At 39.0% G+C, this 15575-nt stretch overlaps 1 protein-coding gene across 1 annotated transcript in view; it reads left to right on the forward strand.

Moving 5' to 3' along the window:
• The window catches only part of PTPRQ (protein tyrosine phosphatase receptor type Q), a 4272575-nt gene that overhangs the window by 3040214 nt on the left and 1216786 nt on the right, over positions 1–15575 (forward strand). The window lies entirely within an intron of this gene.

Raw genomic sequence — 15575 nt, forward strand, 5'->3', positions numbered from 1 at the left:
ACATGCACACATGCGCACATACACACACACACACACACACACACACACACACACACACACACACACACACACACACACACACACACAATCTTTAAGGTACAAGTTATATAAAACCACACAGACACTCCTGGGGAAGGCTGGCACAGGTTCTCCAGCTATGCCCCTTCCTGCCAGTCTGTAAGGTAGTACCAGCTGCCACCAACCACTAATATCAGCTACTAAAAAGGCCCTTACCAAAGGGTGTCCAATTATTACTGTGCAATATTACTATCCAAATAATAAGTGTGACCCAGGGCTAAAGACAACACTGCAGGGAAAGAACTTTTCTCGCACACCATAGGTAAAAACTGGAATAGCCTCCCCAATTCTGTGACTTCAGCATCAAATACTTTACAGTTCAAAAACTCACTAAAGGCACAGTTTATGAATTCCTGGCTATGTCCATGTATTATATCATCATCTTCTATTCTTTCCTACCTTCCCTCTCACTTTTTCCTACTATAACCATGGTATTTGTTACAGAATAAGAGTGTTAATGAATAAAGTGGTGTTCACAACACAAACTATGTAGACACGTAGAACCTCTGTATGAGATCTTCTATTTTATAAATGCGCTATTATTTTTTTATCTGTTTTTTAAATGTTTCTATTATTAATTTTCTGTATTTGTAAATGTTTCTTTTCTGGTCTAACTAATGTGGACCTTTTCTCCCCGGGCCTCCGCTGAAAATGGTCCTCATCTAGTCAGACTTTCCTAATCAACAAATGTAAAATAAATAAATAAATAAAGCTATTGGAGTGGCTTGGCCAGTATTACTATATACATGCAATGTACTCTAAAGCTTAAATTATCTCTACACAAAACAGCCACAGTTGAAAGGTTTAAAAATATTTAATAATAAATAAAAACCACAAAACAATACTTCTTACTACACAGTGCTAGTCAAAAGTTCAGAGATCACAGGAAAATGCTTAAAATAATACAGTAGAATAGTTCTGACATCAATACAGAAAAGCAGCTACACTAAACTTACCATTTTCTATCTATATATAAGAGAAATCACAGTTCTAACCCAACCTTAGTTTCCAGTGCCCCTGTCGAGTAGAGCCACTGGAGTTATCCCCGGGGTGAATTTTCTGTTTCCCATCCACTCATCAAGATTTCTCTTGAAGAGGGTCAGTGAGGTGCTCTGCTTGACATGTATGCGAAGTCTGTTCCATAGCATGGGCAATCTCTGGGTTATGAACCTGTCCCTCCAGCATGTTCTGTTGGTTGTAGTAATGAGGTTGAGGTCTCTGGAGTGTGTGGTGTGGAGGGATTGGGATTTTTTTAGATGTAGCATTTCTAACAGAGCTGGGTCAGACATGGCTTTGTAAGTCAAGCAAGAGATTGCCTCTAATTAGGCAATATGAGATGCAAAATAGTTGGGATTTTTTGAGTCTGTCCATATAGGACAAGTGTTTAAGGCCTAGGATCCTCTTTGTGAGGTACTTTTGCAGCTTCTCCAGTTGTTGCACGTGTCTAGTGAGGTACATGCCAAATGGGGCATTGTACTCAATGATTGGCCTAATGAGGGAAGAGTAAAGGGAGACAATGACCTCTTTCTGCCTGGATGCAAAACCCTTACTAATGAGATGTGCCACATAGAAGGACTTTCTGACCACAGTGGCAATATGGTCATCAAAAGAGAGGTTGCTGTCAACCTGTGTTCCCAGATCTCTTATAATGGATTCTTTGTTTAGTGGACTACTATCAATGTGGTAATTCATGGGAACTAGGTTTTTCCCAAAGGGGATGACGACACATTTTTTGGCATTGAGCTTGAGACCAAGGTTCTGTCACCGGTCTCAGTGAGGTCATTCTGTAGGATGTCATCATCACTCAGGCAGTTAATAATAGCTTCCAACTTGCAATCGCCTGTGAATTTTGTCAGCCAGAGTCCTTTCATGTTGGCCTGGACTTCTGAGAAGTAGATACTAAACAGGAGAGGACCCAGAACCGAACCCTGTGGGACTCCACTCATGACTAGTCAGCAGTCTGACTTGGAGTCAGCTACTTTCACACTGTGGGTTCTGTGAGTCAGTTTGCAGTGATGTAGGGGTTGATGCCTAGCTTAACGAGTTTTTCTTTGATTCCTGAGTGGGGAATGTTATCAAAAGCCTTGGCCAGATCAAGGTAGACTCTATGAACCACCTTGCCTTCATTCACAGCTCTGGTGACGGACTCAAAGAAGTAGACCAAGTTAAGTAGGCATGATCTGCCCTTCCCAAAACCAAACTGTGTGGGATCCAGAGTTTGGAGATTCCCTATATCCTTGTTTATTAGGTCCATGATGATGTGTTCCATAGCTTTGCATATCAGGCTCATCAGGCTAATGGGGCGATAGTTCCCAAGGTCTGTAGTTACTCCTTCTTTGTGGAGAGGGATGACTTTAGCAGTGCGCCATTCAGTAGTGACAAAGCCTGAGGTGAGGCTGTAATTGAACAGGGCATACAGGTGAGATGACAGTTCACTATGTAATTCATGTAGAACACATCCAGGGATATTGTCAGGTCCCATAGAAGCTGTATTCTTGGCCTTGGACAGTGCTGTTTTTACCTGTGCAGCAGTAATACTGGATGCCTGGAAATCTACTGGTGTTGTGATTGGTCCTTTGAGGGGGAGAGAGAGGTAAAGTTGGCACTGAATCTGTTAGACATTATATTGGCAATATCTGTTGGCTCAGTAAAGGTACCATTGTGCAGTAGCTCAGAGCAAATCTGGGTATTGCCATGGAGATTCTTTACATAACTATAGAAGGCCTTGTGGTTGTCTTTAATATCTGCTGCAATTCTGTTTTCATAGCCAGCTTTAGAGGATTTGATGAGTGATATCAATGTTCTGTTAAGGCTGATAAGGGAGTTTTTCCAGTCTTGGGACTTCACCTTATTCCACATCAGTTTCCTCCTCCTGTTGTAGAGCAAAGCAGAGTACTGGTGAGTTGTTGTCAGCTTTTGGCAAAATCCAAAATGCTCCCTCTCCGTCTCTGAGAAAGTCCTTTAAATTACATCTTGTTGACTCATTTTAGATTACATCATTCTTAACAATTCTCTGGTTTCATCACATATCTCTCTCTCTAGGATGATAAAGCAATCAAATATAGCTTGTCCTCTTTCCATTGTTTAAAAACCTGTTGCTCATCTTCCTTTTCAAGCTTTGTCTCTTGAAGCTTCTTCAAGAGAATAATCTGGGCATTCTCCCTATTTATCTTATTGAAAATAGCTTTCCCTTTGAAGGCTGAAGAAATACCTTTAACATTCCATGAAATACAGTTTATGTCTGCCTGCTATTCACCCCCCTCCCCAGATGCTGATACAGATAACTATTAGACGTGTACATGAAATGTTGAGAATATTTAGGTGACACTATCCAAAAATCAAATGAACTTAGCACCATGTAGTAAAAGCTTTTAATAGGGCAGGATGATGTACAAAGGATCCTCATTATCTCAACCCCCCCCCCAGTCACCTCTGTACCTGTATCTTTAACTTGTCTCACTGAACACCAAGTGTAAATACCAGTATACATCTGAGACTTGAAAAAGCTATAGAAATCTCCAAGTGCACCTGGGTGGACCCCTCAAAGGAAATAGCATTATTTGTTAACACCCAGCACTATATAATTCTCAGTAACACATTATAATTAAAATATCTAATTTATAACACTATATAGCAGCAAGCACCGAATAAGTGAAAAATCCCAACAGAATAAATGTGTTAGACACCAGCACCACCTCTCAACACAGTGCCTAAATAATTCAGAACCAGTACTTCTCCTTCAAATGAGTAGGTCTAATAAAATAACAGCAGTATTAACAGTAACATACATTGTTAGTAATTACAATTGGTTAAATGTACACCTTTTCTTTCATGGTCATGATCTGAGCACTTAGCAATATCTATAATGCCCTGCCATGAATACTACATGAGTTTAATTTCTTCTGCAGTTGTTTCAGGAGTAGGACAACCTTTTATTTGTTCATCAGGCACCAGATTGACTGCTCATAGGGTCGCTAATGGTTCAAACCTGTTATGCATTGTTAGACAGAGGTTTTGCTTAGTAAGGCTTGTTTTCTATACTTGGTAACTTGGGATGTGACGGACAAGTCATTCTTTTCTGTCAAATCACCTTCTTGTTCAGTGAAGTTAGCACTCAGCTGTCTTTTTCCCCCTGTTTTAACAGGACTATATATTTCTTGTGTCTTTTCCAGCCTCTCTCATGGTTTTACTGTCTCACCCTTTGACATGGAGAGCTTAGCAGGAAATCTTAATAAATTAATACTACATCCCAAGTCTCTGTAAATGTGAAGAACATGTGCAGTTTACTTTTAGAGTGAAGAGAAGCACTGCAGTCTGGTGCTGTATTCAGCTGGCAGCATGTCATCTGAAGATTGCTACCTTTTTCTACAGGATGCAAATATCACTGCAGTCCAAAAACCTGAAAATCAGGTGTATGGAAAGACTATAGGCTCTATTCTTACTGTCTATTCGGAGGGTCCTTTCAGTGACCATCTCCTGCCCTTTTCAAGCTATACACTCAGATTTAATAAAGGAGATCAGGTCACCTCATTCAACGTTCTCTATAAATCATAACTGATTGTGATGGGCTTGATGTTCAAGATCTTCTATTTTATTTTCTAATCTTAGTGATTAAAACTGGAGGTCCTGTGGCTGGGAGGAATTCAATGCAAATATTGCCTTGGGATTTCATTTTGACATTTCATTAGAGGAATATTTAATAACTAGAGCTGCACATTTTGATTTTCTGTGGTTACTATTATTTGTTGAGCATCCATCATACATCTCAACTGTCCAGAATTTTACCTCATATTTTTGGTCTCTTCCTCATAAAAAATTGTGGTTTTCTAGCAAATCTTTGAGGATTGATGCCATTAAATAATAAAAGAATGGGTATCAGACATCATATCCTCCATGAAATGCATGCTAACACAACACCTTTTATTCTAACAACTTTCTAAGTTTATAAGAGCAATATTTAAACATCGTCCCTATTTTTGGCCTTTGTCCCACCATTATTTTTGGCTTTGTACAGATTTCTTCTGCTAAGAGGCTGAGAGGTATGGCATCCAACTCTGTGCTTTGAAACAGAGTTATAAGTCTTTCCAACTCAGAATGAATCCCCTGTGTGAGCAACCATTAGAGATCACTCTTTTGCCATGCACAGTGCCATGCATGCCCACATAAGAGGTAGAATAATACAGGAATCACATCTGAAAATAGTAAAGTGGAAAGAAAGTGCAAGATGTTTAACATGTTTGCCAGGAGTCTAAAATCAGAACAAGAAGTACAGAGTTGTGCCATTTGCAGTTCATACCACAGTAAGAACCCAAAAGAAGATTATCCATGAAGCAGAAAGATAAGATACATGACTTCTTTGAAATGGAGCAACCCTATGTCTGCTCTATTTCAAAGAAGACATGTATCTTATCTTTGTGCTTTAATAGTCTAGATTCTCTGAAATAATAAAACTGGCATACAAAAGTAGGTGTGATTAGTGCATTAAACTTTATATTCTCGAGAAAGGGAATAGGTTACTAGGTCTGCAAGCCCAGCAACTACCTGTGAAGTTATGATACTGATGTTGTCGTGTCTGATAATGGTCCACAATACAAAAGTCAGCTGCATTGTCCTAAATGGGAATTCTGATATAAAATATCCAGTCCACACTATTCTAGGTCCACAGGACAAGAGCAAACAGCCATGCAGACAGTGAAGAATTTCATGATAAAGAACTGTAGTGAAAGCTGCGAGGACTGTTATCTTGCAGTTTTATAAATATAGGAAATTATTGCAGGGCTCAGTCTTTCACTAGCACAACTACTAAAGGGCAGAATATGGAAAAATATATTATCTACTACAGCTATAATGCTGATGCCTGGAAAATGTATTTTTATTTGCCTTTGTTAACATTTCTATTTCAGTCTCAGTCCAGAGAAACTAGAACTGAACTACAAAGGAATTAATATGTCATTGGTGTTAAAGAAGCACTATTGCTGGTAATCAAGATTGTGCATTTGCATTTATTTATAATTAACAATTTATCATTAGTGTGCACTTACTGGTTTATTTTCATTCATGTAATGGTCACTGATTTGTGAATGTTGTCTCTTTTGGTATAATTATATGTATGTATGTATATTTTTATATCTATATATATGTTTATGAGAGAGAGAGACCGCAGGGAAAACTGGTACTTGTGAGCAACAAAGCTGCTGGCTGAGAATCCTAAAAACATCAGGAAGAAACAAGCATGCACTGTAGACAAGCTCAGCTGAGACTTCAGAGTAACCAAACAATTATAACTCATTTAGAAATCAAAAGTTCTTTATAGAAAAACAAATAGATGAATACTTTTACCCTGAAAAGAGCTTTGACAGATCCAAATCCAGTTTACATGACATACAGTAATTATATGCTTTAACACAGAGATCATTGTCAATTCACTCAAAATGGGCTAATAAGTGTACGTCACAGGCTGTTCATCCAGGCTACAAGAGAATAAGTCTCATCTGTCATACCTGTTATAGCTTATAGGCTGTATTCTTATACTATGTGGCTAGTGCCTAATTAAAACAAACACTTTATATGCATCTCATCCATGGCTCTGTATAACTATTAGTACATCATTGTATCTGTGATGTGATAAGTACATGCTATGTCCCATGTTTACACTGGGAACAAGTACTAAAAAATATGCAACAACTAGTCAAATTAACACCCTAAAGTAGTATACTGTAATAATCATAACTGCAGATAGTCAGCACCTACCGCATATCCTTTATGTCAGGTAGTCTACCCCCCTTTCCAGGACAGGATGAATTCAACTTTCTAGTGATTTATCAAGTACACATGTATTCAGCAAGACAGGAAAGAGCTCTGTATGGGAGAGGTCTAAGATAAGCTGCAGCATTTTATGAAAGTGAGCAAAACAGGGTTAAATGAGGAAAGATGTAACTGGCTTCTGTTTTAGTTTGTTCTATCTGAATGTTGTCAAAACAGGTGTATTATATGAGGCTTTCAGTAACATGTTTCATTAAGTCCTAGTTGCCACAGTAGCAATCCTTATAAAACAGCAAAGTGTAATTCCCACTATGGGAGTCAGTGAGCCTCCATTAAGTGCATCTTGTATCAATCCCTGTTCTACCTCTCAACTGTACAGATTTTTTGCCTCATATTTTTGGTCCACATTTCATAAAGTTGTGGTTTTCTGGCAAATTAGTGGCAAATCATTAAACACTGAAGTTAGAAAATAATGACAGATGTTTGAGTTTCAGACTTCATACCCTTCAGAAAAAGTTGTGCTAATACAAAACCTGCTAGTCTATCAACTTTCTAAGTTTGTAAGAGCAATATTTAAAAATTGGCCCTATTTTTGGGCCTTTGTCCCACTTTTATTTATGGCTTTATCCACATTTCTTGCTCTAACAGGTTGACTATGCAAAAAATAAATTAATTAATTAATTAAAAAAAACATTGCAGAGTTGTCTAGGAAGAGTGAGAAAATATGCAACTGTACAGACTTTCTAGTCCTTGGTAGCATACTGAATTTACTCACTCATTAAGTATAAGCAAGATATTAATTTATATATAATTGAAACATGTAGAAAATAATTCACAGATTGTTAATACAGTACAAAGAAATGTTAGGTATAATATAAAGATAGATCCACTGACAATAGTCTTATATACAAAAGCAGTGCAGATGCTACAGGCTGTAAATTAACAAAAGCTGAGCCTCTGATGGGAGGGATATCACACTTTTAAACTTTTATATTATATGTAATACTACTGTCTAAAACAGAGGTCTCTCATTTCAAATTCTAATGCATTTGTCAAGAATAGTATTATTAGTAAGCATAAGTGTTAAAACTTTCCTCCATTAAGTTATACAAGATTTTAATACTGCTTTATGCACACTCATTATTTAATGTTGCTAAATCTATTGATTTTGTTTTTCTGGTTTTGCAACTAAGTCTGTCATGTACACATATTTATTATTTTGTGAAGTTACCATATGAATGCACTTAATGTCATTGTACTGTTCTACACAGATCTGATTTAGCCTCACCTACTTATTAGTAGTTAGGCATAAGCACTAACTGACTCCGGAGTTTATTTAGTTCTTTTTCTTTACTTGCATCAGATTCAAAAACAGCAGTAAACTGATGATTTTTCTCAAGGCCAAAGTGTACCTTTTACTTTATGTCTACCTTTTACTTTATGTCAGCATAGTCACCCAACTATAATTTTACATCTAAGTTTATGTAATAAACCTCCTAGGCTCAGTTTATGTGGCCTGAGGCATTGCTGCCTTCTTGCCGTGATTAGATTCAGCACTTTGTATTAATTAGCCTCACACATTTAGTTTAGGGGTGGTATTCAAGTCATTAATGCAAATGCATTAAGGGGTTTGGAGGAGAATGTAGGCAGGTGCAGATAAGCTGTGATTCATATAGGCCATTTATACCAATTTGCTGTGTCTTCGAATGTAGTTATGCAAGGAATAGATAATGGATGGTAATGAGAGGGGACATCAATGTTCTTATGCTAATTAATACTATTTTATGCTATTTACAATTCATAGTCAGTTTTACCCACTTTTTCCTGCTTGTTGCAGAAGTGGTATAAAAAGTAAGGCCTCGCCAAATGTATCAGAGATGCAACTAGTGGTGAGCTTTACTATTTCTAGGACAGAGCTGCTTGTCTTTGCCAGGCCAAAACCGCTTGCACCCAGTGGCCTTCACCCACCAAGAAGGCAGTTAAGCAAAGGATTACTCATTATAACTTTGATAATCAAGAGATCCCTCATAGGTTTAGAGTGGACAGAAACATTTTAAGGGTCTTAGTCAGCATGTTTGACCCTACAAAGGCACTGGAATAATGCATGGACTTCCTATTCCTGTGGACACCAATGTATGTATAGCCTTCACTATACTTGCTACAGGGACCATTTAGAGACAGTCTGGGGACACCTTGGAAATCTCATAGGCTTCTGTTTTGAGGATACTGAAGGAGTTCCTGAATGTAGTCTTGGCACATGTGGCTCAGTACATCTATTTCCCAGTGTCACATCAGGACCAATCTCAGACTATACGTGCCTTTTATGAGATGGCACATTTCCCTGAGGTACTCGGTGTGATAGATTGTACCCATGTTACAAATAGAGCACCTCCTGGTCTACATGGGGAGCAGTGCCACAATAGGACGGGCTTCCATTTCATCAATTACAAGATAGTGTGTGACGCATGGGGGTGCATCACCAATGTCTCTGCTCAGCATCCTGGCAGTACACAGGATTTCCATATATGACACACTAACTCACTTTACTATCTCTTCTTGCATGTTAAGATGTCCAGTGGTCATCTTGTTAGCAAGCTGATTTTTTTTAATTAGTTACTCATGTTAAATGTAATTGCTGTGTTTTAATCTACATTTTCTTATTACATCTCCCCTCCCCTTTCTCTCTCTCTTTTTTCATCATTCCTTGATTTTTGTCAATGCAAATGCCTTGGAACAGCTTCTTGATACCCCCACAAGGGATGATAATATCTTGGTCTTGGTATTAACCAACATGAGTAACCATTGCAGCATCCCTATAGTATCATTCTCCCTGTTAAGACCTGACCACAAAGTGGTCACTTTCAAAGTCACCATCTCCCCCAACCCCCCTCTAGCTAGGATCAGATATAAAAGCCTCTCTAAAGCTGATTACAGCTCTTGAGGGATGGTATAAACAACTTCACAACCCCCTCCCTCTCTGTAGGAACTGGCACCAATATCCAAAACTATACCAAAGCACTGTACAAGCATTTATATAGATGCATGGAATCAGGAATACCCAACAGGACTAAATCATCCTCCCCAAGGAAGAGTAAACCTATCTGGTGGACATCTGCAATAAATAACCTCTATAAGAAAAAGGAAAAAATGCTGGCCAAGACCAAGAAAGAGCATGTGTCCAATTGAAGCAATGGCTCCTTAGCCTGAACAAGCAAATAAGAGCACTAATAAAATCCTCCAAAGCAAACTTCAAGTCCAGATTAGCCATATCTACTAGAGACAATCATAAGGCCTTTTTCAGATTTCTGCAACCTCAAAGGAAGCACCCAGATCTGTTCAGAACTGGTGGCAGTGGCGGCTGGTGACTTCAAATCACAGGGGGGCTGCAGGAGACGCTGAATGGGTGGGGTCAAAGGGAAGGGGTGTGGTCAACCATAAAGGGGAGGAGCTATGCACAAAACCACAAAAAACTAACTTTAATTAAATACGCTGCCCTGGGTGGCAAACCATCATTATGAAAGTCCAATCAAGACAAAAATAAGTGTAGAAGAATAAAAATATTTCAATGCATTGGCTGCATGACAGCTTACTTAATATCTAGATGGAAACAAAAGGTTGTGAGGCATGAAAAAATAAATTACTTTTTAAATATATTACTGGAATGCCAGTCAAAATCAAGTATAAGAAAACCAGAAGCACTCAACTCAAACCACTTCTCCTTGCACTGCAGTTCTAATTATAATATATTCAGCTTTAAAGTACCAAGCAACATGCTGAAAGTAGAAATCTATGTGATGCCCCCACTTGTAAAAATGTTTCTTATCCAAAAAAGACCTGCTGCCTGACAACTTGTTTCATGGGGAAAACATGATAAAAGTAAAAAAATGAAAAGCAAACAAGAAACAAGCTCAAGATACATTGCTTAAAGGATTACTGTACAGGTTATGGACCACACATGATTGGCATTCTGTTTAGTTTACGGGTAAAGTCTGTAGAGATGACTGGAAGTCTCCAACAAGTGTAATGAGCTTTTTAAAATAATGGAATCCTGTCCTTTAATACCCAAGGCTTATACATTATCTAGTCAAGTATTCTCTGCATGGCAACAACAGAAAGGCTTTCAATGTTGGCAATTCTTTAACAGTATGCTTATTAAAGCTTACTTGCATCTTACAATGTCAGACAAGCTTACCTTATGGTCATTAAAGCATTGCTACTTAAACACAGAGCAACAGGCACTTTGAGTAATAAGCATAAATCTGAGTAATAAGCATAAATCAACAGTACAAAAATATGACAGAAACCAGACCATTCTGCAAAATCAAGGACAGATGAAAAGCCACTGTAGTACTTATGCAGTGTGTCCTCCCCATCCAAGGTAGATACAACTACTCCTTGCCTTGCTTGGACACATCCAGAGTCACTACATGGGGGAGTGAGGTGCAACAAGCATGTCACAATTTGAAATCTCTCTGGCTGACTGTGATGGCCCTGACACATTTGTCATACCTCTCAACCTCAAGAGCAAGAAATCTGGACAAAGCCATACACAGAAGTGGGACAAAGGCACAACAATAAGGACAATTTTTAAATATTGCTCTAATAAACTTAGAAAGATAATAGAATAGGTCTTGCATTAGTATGAATTTTCTGAAGGGTATAAAATCTGAAACTCAAATGTCTGTCATTTTCTAACTTCAGTCTTTAGTGATTTGTCACTAATTTGCCAAAAAACACAATTTTATGAAAAATGGACCAAAAATGTGATGCAAAAATATAAAATAGACACACAATACAGCTGCTACCTGTCAAAGAAGGGACACTTTAATATTAGTACTGCTACCTTGAGCAGCTGACAAAATAAAAGAATCTACATGCATTTCAAGTAATCTATAACTTTGATTATTACAGTTATTTCTTAATTGTAAACCCTCCATGTTTTCTTCCAAAATTGCTATTTTGTGGAGGGATTATTAGGGGGAAGAGCAACATTTTGAGCCAAAAATGGGGACAGTTGAGAGGTTGACTATGCCTAATTCTATAAAGCAATTTATTTGCATGTACCTCTCAACCTGTTAATGCAGTAAATCTGAACAAGGCCAAATATATTGGGGGCACATATAAACAGTACTAAAAATTGCTCTTGTATAAATGGAGACAGTTGATAGAACGGCTCTCACTTTAACATGCATTTTTATGAAGGTTATGAAGTCTGAAACTTATTATTTAGTGACTTCTGGCAAATCATTTAGGAATTAAAACTATAAATTTTATGAACAACAAACCAAAAATAAGAAGCAAAAATCTATTCATTCTTTGAAAATCTGGACAGTTGGGAGGTATAGTTCAGCTGGGCCTGTCTGAGTTTGCTGCCCTCCCCCCCCCCCCTGACAAAATAATGGTTGAATGGAGCCTCTGCAGCCATTCCAATGAACCATTACTTGGCTATTTCACTCCATTTACCATAAACACTAATGTGCATACTGCTTTACTTCAATGATGAGTTGGACTTCATTTGAAAGTTTTATTTTGTATTTTACAGCACAAACATTAAGTCATCTGTTAAACAAAGCAATGCAGTCTCACAATGAAAACTTAGCATTAAAACTTCTCTGCCCTTGAAACTCACATTCATTGAAACAGCATTGAAACCCACATTCAAAGAAAATACATTTTGCCAGTGGCAGATAAAGATTAATTTTGGGCTGTTTTCGAATCATAGGCCCCTTGCATATTAAACATACATGTGCTCTTTGATACACCTTCCTCATTGTACTAAAATTATATTCCTTGTACAATACAGTACACTTGTTAGAGGGTGTTTTAAATTTGTTTTGAACATTTTCCAGTAAGCAATGAAACAAAACATATGCACCCATAATGGCAAAACTGCCCAGTTGAGAACATTTATCATAAAAACGTCTACTCAGACTTCCACAGTCCACCATTATTAGTAAATATACACAATTCTACAGTCCACCATTATTAGTAAATATGCACAATTCCACAGTCCACCATTATTAGTAAATATGCACAATTCTACAGTCCACCATTATCAGTAAATATGCACAATTCTACAGTGCACCTTTATCAGTAAATATGCACAATTCTACAGTCCATATTCAGTGAATTCAGTTCTTGCCATAGCTGTCAACCTTAGCACAAAAACCTGGACGAAGCCAATAATGGGGGAATACAGTCCCAAAAATAGGGACAAATTTAAAATATTCGTCTTATAAACTTAGAAAATTGCTAGAAAAAAGGTTGTGCTACTATGTATTCTGAAGAACATGAAGTTTGAAATTCAAATGCCGGTCAATTTTACTGTGGACAGAACAAAAACAATTTTCAGCAGAGACGCAGGGATTAATACTGCAGACACGTCTTTGTAAAATGGCAGGGCACCAGAGCAAATCCACACAAACAGGAGATGCAGACTCCACACAGAAGCCACCCCAACCAAGAGTCAAACCAGAAAACCTATAGCTGTGAGGCAACAATACTACCACTGCACCATCAAATCTGCAAGGAATTAAACATTCAGAAACCTGAAGTCTGAAATTCAAATGCCGGTCAATTTTACTGCGGACAGAACAAAAACAATTTTCAGCAGAGGCATGAGGGATTAATACTGCAGACACGTCTTTGTAAAATGGCAGGGCACCAGAGCAAATCCACACAAACACAGGGAGGAGATGCAGACTCCACACAGAAGCCACCCCAACCAAGAATCAAACCAGAAAACCTATAGCTGGGAGGCAACAATACTACCACTGCACCATCAAATCTGCAAGGAATTAAACATTCAGAAACCTGAAGTCTGAAATTCAAATGTCTGTCAATTTTATTTAACATTTGTTAATCAGGACAGTCTGACTTGGAACAAAAAAACAATTTTCAGCAGAGGCCCAGGAAGAAATAATGCAGACATGTCTTTGTAACATGGGAGGACACAAAAGCAAACCCACACAAACACAGGGAGAAGATACGGACCCCACAAAGAAGGAACCCCAGCCAAGAATCAAACCTGAGAACCTGCATCTGTGAGGCAACAGTGCTACTACTACACCATCAAATATCAAGCATTGCAGCATTTACAAACCACAGATATTATGAGGAACATATCAGATCAAATATGAGGCAAAAATCTGCAATTTTTTTACAAATGGTGGTGGGTAGGGAACTCAAGTCTTTAACACCTGCATACAGGGTACAGGGTTCAAGCCTGAGGTATTCCCTACCACACCACCATGAGCACCTGGGGCATTTACACACACACACACACACACACATCCAGTTAAAAGCACCACACACACACACATCCAGTTAAAAGCACCACACACACACACATCCAGTTAAAAGCACCACACACATCCAGTTAAAAGCACCACACACACACACATCCAGTTAAAAGCACCACACACACACACCCAGTTAAAAGCACCACACACACACACCCAGTTAAAAGCACCACACACGCACACATCCAGTTAAAAGCACCACACACACACACACATCCAGTTAAAAGCACCACACACATCCACTTAAAAGCACCACACACACACATCCAGTTAAAAGCACCACACACACACACATCCAGTTAAAAGCACCACATACACACCTCAATCCAGTCCAGTTAAAAGCACCACACACACAACTCTATCCAGTCCAGTTAAAAGCACCACACACACAACTCTATCCAGTTAACCAACACATAAAGTAAAATGCACCATACACTTACCTGTCTGTTCTCCATACCATATCCTGCCCGCGCAATACTCACAAAGACCCGCGAGATCCCAGCAAAGCTCCTTCCCGACGAGATCCCAAGCTCCCTCCCGAGACTGTTCTGACTGCTGCTGTTGCAGTCCGGACGCGATATATCCTCCCAGCATGTCTGTGCACAGACGTCTTCTTGTGTCCCTCTATGGGTCCTGCCGGACTGCCGTGAGCATGCGCATAGACCGACGGTAGTCGGGACTACTGCGCATGCGCGAAGTCCGCGAAATTTAAAAAAAATTTTTTTTTTGTTTTCTTTTTTAATTTTTAGTTTGAGGGGGCTGCAGTCCGGCAGCCCGATGCCACGAGCCGCCCCTGACTGGTGGTCAAGGACACCATATATACAAATGCCATAGAGATATAGCAAACTTGCTGGCAGACAGATTCAGCAAAAATTTTACCCCTCTACGCCACCCCATCAGTAAATCAGAACATCTCCATTACCTCCCCCTTCCCCTTATATCTAGGGAACGGGTCATCACTGCTCTCTCAAAGGCAAAATATACAGCCTCCATGGGACCTGATAACATCCCAGGATGCATCCCATGTGAACTCAGGCAGGAACTTGCAGCACCACTAGGCACCATGTTCAACCAAAGCCTGAGTACTGGCTTTATCCCAGCTGAGTGGAGGACAGTCACTGTCATCCCTTTACACAAAGGTGGAGCATCCACCGATCTGGGAAATTATAGACCCATCAGCCTAACTAGCCTGATCTGCAAGGTCATGGAACGGATTATCACGGACCTCATTAACAAGGACATTGGCAACCTCCAAATGCTTGATCCCACACAGTTTGACTCCGTCAAGGGGAAGTCAGGTCTACTAAATTTGGTTGCCTTCTTTGAGACAGTCACCAAAGCCATAGATAAGGGGAAGATGGTGCACACCACTTACCTTGACCTGGCCAAAGCCTTTGACACTATTCCCCAATCGGGAATAATAGATAAACACTC

The sequence above is a fragment of the Protopterus annectens genome, chromosome 11.part0 (assembly GCF_019279795.1).
Source record: "Protopterus annectens isolate FY-2018-M chromosome 11.part0, PAN1.0, whole genome shotgun sequence".
NCBI classification, from domain to species: domain Eukaryota; kingdom Metazoa; phylum Chordata; order Ceratodontiformes; family Protopteridae; genus Protopterus; species Protopterus annectens.